The sequence below is a fragment of the Adiantum capillus-veneris genome, chromosome 19 (assembly GCF_014529385.1).
Source record: "Adiantum capillus-veneris isolate H3 chromosome 19, ASM1452938v2, whole genome shotgun sequence".
Taxonomy (NCBI): domain Eukaryota; kingdom Viridiplantae; phylum Streptophyta; class Polypodiopsida; order Polypodiales; family Pteridaceae; genus Adiantum; species Adiantum capillus-veneris.
In genome coordinates this window covers 44,447,928-44,454,396 of record NC_140949.1, presented here as the reverse complement: position 1 = coordinate 44,454,396, position 6,469 = coordinate 44,447,928, and the positions used below count along the sequence as shown (strand labels likewise).

The following is a 6,469-nucleotide window of genomic DNA, read 5'->3' as shown; positions in this document are numbered from 1 at the left end:
AAGACTATTTTGGTGTGAATTACTATAATGGAATTCTTGTTTACAAACTATATCAAATGATAATTCTATCTATAATCTCACACAATGTTTACTCACTCATCAGCAAGGGCACGTTGTTGTATCCAACCTCAACCCTTCAACTAGTATCAGGCATTGTCTTACAACACTAGATCCATTTGCCATGTCATAATCTCATTTAGAACTGTTTATATTTTTAATCCCTTGGTCGATCAACTTTTCTTTTTCCTCCTACCCTTCCATCAAGGAGAATGCCCTATTTTGTAGCCATTATACCACTCAATTGCACACCAAGTTAGGCCAAAGTGTCAACTATATATTTTTTCCTAGCCTCAAGGTGCATGTCATTCCCATTTCAATTACGACAACTAAGGTTGGTTACTACAAATTGGCACCAATTAAGACCAAACAATCATCTTTTACATTGGTTGTCTAATGCAAGAGCTCTATGAAACTTTACACAAAATATTAGGCTAGATGCTCCTAGCCAAGGGTGCACCAAGCATGTGGAATTGACACATTTTTGAAGGCTCATGGAGGGAGAACTTGAGAAGTAACCTCAACATTGACTAACTCCACTTTTGATTGCAATTTTTAGAGGGCTACTAATTTGACATTAACTCGTTTTTAAGAAAAAAATCTCTTTTTAATCGTGGTCTCAAAGTCAATGGTGGGGTCCATCATTGATATGATCTCGAGCATCTATACCTATAAAAAAGGAGCCTCTATGAGAGGGGGTAATTATAAGATAATACATAATGGGATAGATTTGATTAAAATTTTCTCACGCCCACGCACAAGGAGGGAGGGGCTAATGCTAACCTAACCTCTTTGAAGTAAAGTTATTTGAGACAATACATAATGGGATGGATTTGATTGAAATTTTCTCGCGCCCACACACAAGAAAGGAGGGGCTAATGCTAACCTTACCTCTTTGAGGTAAAGTTATTGAGAGGAGAGGGGTAACTCAAAAATAGTAACCCCCTCTTATGGAGGCCCCCTCCAAGAAGAGGCCATTATTTGCATCCACTTGGTGCTCAAGCTCAGTTTCTATATATTCTAATTTTGAAACCTTGAAGATAATTTCCCCATCTTGTCGATCCAGTACTGGTCACTCCTTATCCTAAATTGCTAGGCATGATTCGATATTCCACTAGGCCTATAGAGATCACATTATACTTACATTATACTTGTAGTCTTGTAAAGAATATGGATGTTTCCAAGAGTCATGGTAACACCTCTGGTCACTTGCACTCATTTGCACTCATGGGCTTTAGAAGATGGCTTTTACACTTGGCAAGTTGGTGTGAGAGGGTATTCAAATGAGGAAGAACTTGTAATAGGCCTTTAACGCGATGAATTTCAAAAAGGAGTTAGGATAAATTTTGTGGTAAACTTGCCCTTCACACGGTGAGTTTGAGTAGATTGAGGAAACTAAGGAGGAGAGTGCTCCTTTTCATCAACTTATGCAAAATGCTAAGGGTCTATGAAAAGGAACGGTTCTCGTAGAAGGGTGAGTTTCTCTAAGAAGTATAATACCTAACTAGTGTGGCAGGTCGCCTTCGGCGGCCTCTCTCTCTCTCTCTCTCTCTCTCCCCTCTTTTCCTCCCCTCGGCCACATGGCAAAAGCTTTCCTTTGGCAAGTGCCCAGCGGTGCCGGCAACATAATGATGTATTTGCTACTCCACCAATGAAAGTGGTGTCAAGGAAAACTCAAGCAAATTAAAGGCTATATTCACATCTGGAGGTAAACGTGAGGTTTTGAACTGCACCCCTCTCTCTTCTTAAAGTGCTTTGCTTTTTGCCATAAAATGCTAAACCGAGCAAAACAATAGAACCTCCATCAAGATAATACAGCCCTGCGGATAAAGCAGTCAAAAAAAAAAACGTACAACAAATTATAAAACAAAGTTGAATGAGGGCACACATATGTAATCAACCACACACACTTTACCAATAGTGCTAATAACCGTGTGCCTGAGAAAGTTGTAAAAACCTTGCAAGAGCTAAATTGCTAATGTAAATTCTGAAGTATCTCACTGTACATATAATCCATGAACTCCAAAACGTGGCATATATTATAGGACAGGGAAGCCAACAAACCAACCACTGGAGGTCACACAAACTTGACATGCGAGCTGCACGTCATGTTATGGACAAAGCAAAACGCGATGTCGACGACCATGGTGCTTGAAGATGTTGAGCACATCCACATGCCCAGAGACTTGAGGAGATGTGGACATGGGGAAAGAACCAACAGTTCGGTCAAAACAGAGGTGATCGTGAGGCTCCCATAGCAAGCTGTTGTTGGCGTTCAACTTGATGGTGAAGACTTGAAGGGCAGAATTTGCATGGCGTGGGGCCCAATCTTGCCAACACGAATGGACGCTTCTCTCACCGCCAGCTAGCGGTAGAACATGTAATAGGTGTTGTTGTACGTAGCGAAAGCTGGCATCGTTAGGGTTGTAAACTGACACTGCCACTTTGAGGGACAGGTTGAGGTGCAGCTCGGACATGTTGAGATCGTTGTTGGGCAACACCAGGCTTCCCAACTCCACTTGCTCCATCCTTATCACCTGCACTCTGAACCTTGAACACTTTGAAGGCTAGGATAAGAATGGGAAGCTTCAGTAGTACCCACGTTAGGCACACACAACAACCACTGGCTATGATCACTTTCAAATTGGGCTTCATGTACAACGGAATGGGAAGCCTTAGCAGTACCTACGATAGCCACATGCAACAACCACTGGCTATGGTCGCTTTCTAATTGGGCTTCATGTACAACAGCGCATCGTCCTTCATCTCTGTGTCATTAGATTTGGTCGTCGAGCGCCGAACCTCGCAAGTTCCATGTATCAAAACTGTAATGGAAGATTGATACCATCCATGGCCAGCTCTACTATGCTCTCCCCTTTAGCAACTTCAAAGCCATGTTTTCTGCATCACGTTGTTGGAATTAGGGTTGCAGAGAAACACACACAACTTGGAGAAGACGAAGGAAGCTCAAGGCACACAATAGAGAGTGTGTTACTTAGTGTGTAATGGAAAGATAGATAGCCCTAGAGTGATGGGTGTATATACAATGCACGGGGGAAAAAACCTCCTAAAGAGGGAGGGAAAAAATGCCCCGGCGGTCCTAGTGTGTTCACACACATCACTACCACATGTATATGGTAAAAAATCCCCCCTGGAGTGATGCGGTGAACAAGAGCTGGCACATGAGTAAAGGGAAGTGCCATGCCCTGAGGACAGGATCAGTCCACAAAGGGGAGTAAGCCCAAAGCTTTGCGGAAAGCTTCAAGCTTCTCACGAGACAATGCCTTTGTGAAAAGATCTGCAAGGTTGTCCTGTGTTGGCACATAAGCCAAGCTGATCTCTCCTACTGAGAGCCTCTCCCTGACATAGTGGTAATGCACCTCAATGTGCTTTGTGCGAGCATGAAAAATTGGGTTCCTCGCAACTGCCAATGCGCTCTAACTGTCAGTGTAGATAGTGTTGGCAGTGTCCTGTCCAACACCCAAATCAACCATAAGGCATCTGAGCCATACACACTCAACCGTAGCTGTGAAGACTGCCCTGTACTCAGCCTCACAACTCGAAGTGGCCACAATAGGTTGCTTCTTGCTCAACCATGATATACATGAATTGCCAACCATGAAACAAAAACCACTTGTGGACACTTGCGTCAACCAGCCCAATCTGAGTCCGAAAAAGCATGTAAGTCTGGCGGCAATGATCCCCCCTTGGGATAAAACAAGCCAAGATGTAAAGTGCCACTAAGGTAGCGGAAAATCCTCTTGACAGCCTGCAAATGCTTAGACCCTGGGCTATGCATAAATCTGCTGACCTGTGAAATTGCAAACTGAATATCTGGCCTCGTGTTGCATACATAAATGAGGCAGCCAACAGCAGTTTTGTAAAGAGTGACATCAGCAGGATCGCCAGCATCATGTAGACTCAACTTCAAACCTGTTTCCATGGGAGTGGCAATAGGTTTGCAATCCTCAAGTCCAAACTTACATAGTAATGTCTCTATGTAACTTTTCTGACACAAGGCAATACCCCCATCACACTGCTTAAACTGTATACCCAAGTAATGATGCAACAGTCCCAAATCTTTCATCTTGAAAGTAGCATTCAAATCAGCCTTAAATTCAGCAATATGTCTCTCATTTGGTCTAGTGATCAGCAAATCATCGACATAAAGAACCACAATGAGAAATACATCATCCTCACGCTTTACATACAATGTGCTTTCTGTTGGACTGTTACAAAAGCCTCGTTTAACCAAATGAGTGTTAGCTTTCTCATACCAAGCACGAGGAGATTGCTTCAACCCATACAAAGCCTTCTTACATCTACACACTTTGTCCTCTTGTCCTTTTATGACAAAAACGCGAGGCTGCGTTACATGAACTTCCTCAAATATGTCACCATTCAAGAAAGCAGTAACAATGTCTGATTGAAATGAGCTGCCAATGCACAGTAGTCATACGACAAGTGGGAGCAAAAGTCTCTTCATAATCTATGCCTTTTTGCTGTGCATAACCCTTTGCAACAAGTCGAGCCTTATGGCGATCGATCTCACCATCTGGCTTGCATTTCAACTTGTAAACCCACTTCGTACCAATGGCCTTTTTGCCAGGAGGCAAATCACATAAAGTTCATGTGTCATTTTCTATAAGTGCATCATATTTTGATTGCATGGCAGCCATCCAATTTTTTGAATTCTGTGCTTCATCAAAAGACAAAGGCTCCTCAACATCATGTAAACTAGACACAGCCAAAGCATAACAATCTGATGCATAAGATGCATGGCGAGAGCCTGAACGAGTACGACTAGACAAAGGTGCATCCAATTTACTGTCACGCAAAGTGTGCACCAGCCATTTTGGCATACCTCTAGCCTGCTCATTTTCAGCCCTTTCCTCATCAAGTACTTCATGTACATCTGCATCAGTAATAGGCTCATCTAAAATATTTTCAGAAACCCCCATAGGCTGTACATTTGCCTCATTGGAACTTACATTCGTATTTCCACCACTGAAAAGAGGCAACAAAGTGTCATAAATGTAATGTGAGCTTACATTAATATCTCTAGTACATGACAGCAAGGGCTGAATAGAATCTTCCACAAACACTACATCCCGAGAAACCAGAATACGTTTTGTTTGCGGATGATACAACCTGTAACCTTTGCTTTCAGCACTATAACCAACAAAAATACATTTGACAACCTTATCATCCAATTTTCTGCGCTGCACTTGTGGCACCAAAGCATATGCCAAACAGCCAAAAACACTCATGTGCTCAATAGAAGGCTTTCTATCATGCCATGCTTCATATGGAGTAATAGACTGCAAAGCTTTTGTAGGACACCTGTTAAGTACATAAGTGGCACACATGATGGCCTCAAGCCAAAAAGAATGCGGCAAAGCTTGACTTTTGACCATACATCGTGCCATTTTCGTCAGTGACCTGTTTTTCCTCTCAGCAACACCATTTTGCTGAGGTGTATAAGGCACTGTACATTGGTGTTTTATCCCACGACAAGCCAGAAATGCATTAAATTCATGAGACATATACTCCCCCCCTCGATCGGAACGGAGGGTGCCCATAGTACATTTCGAGACATTTTCAGCCATAGCCAGAAATTGTTTGAAGCACATAAAAACTTCGGACTTCGCTTTAAGTAGAAATACCCATGCATGCCTAGAGTAATCATCAATGAAAGTCACGAAGTATAGGTAATTGCCCAAGGACAGAGTTTGCATTGGCCCACAAACATCACTATGCACAAGATGTAACCTGCATGTGGCCCAAACTGAACCATCCTTTGGAAATTTAGAACGCTGCATCTTACCCAAAATACAGCCTTCACAAACATGTTTGACAGGTGCTTCAAGAGGCGGCAAAGAAGCAACCATATCAGATTTCTGCAAACGCAACAAAATTCAGATGACCAAAACGTGCATGCCAAAGTTTTGCATTTGAAATAGCCCTTGAATCTGCAACAGAATTTGCAAAAATTTGTCCACACTTGTCATACAAAGTGAGCTTATACAGCCCACGGCACAAAAGCCCAGATGCGACAATTTCATCACCGAAACTGAGATCATGAACTGTACATCTATCATCACAAATTTGACTACAAGTCCAAGTCTAGCAAGTGCGGATACAGACAAGAGATTCTTCTTGATCCTAGGTACATAAAGTGCATCAACAAGCGTGAAGGAACTGCCATTAGCAGCAATGAGCACAATCTTTCCAACTCCCTGAACTGGATAAGAGGCGTTGTTGGCACAAGTGACTGAATTCCCATGAGGGACAGACTCGAGAGAGGTAAACAATTCACGATGTGAGGTAATGTGCTTTGTAGCACCACTGTCGAAATACCACACATGTGAATCTACAGCAACTGATAAGCATGCATCATGGACAGCAGGAT

The 6,469-nt window shown here is 42.6% G+C and overlaps 1 pseudogene; it reads right to left on the bottom strand.

Moving 5' to 3' along the window:
• Window positions 1-2,168: 2,168 nt before the first annotated feature.
• LOC147433921 (uncharacterized) lies at window positions 2,169-2,712 on the bottom strand (annotated as a pseudogene).
• Between the last annotated feature and the right edge of the window lie 3,757 nt (window positions 2,713-6,469).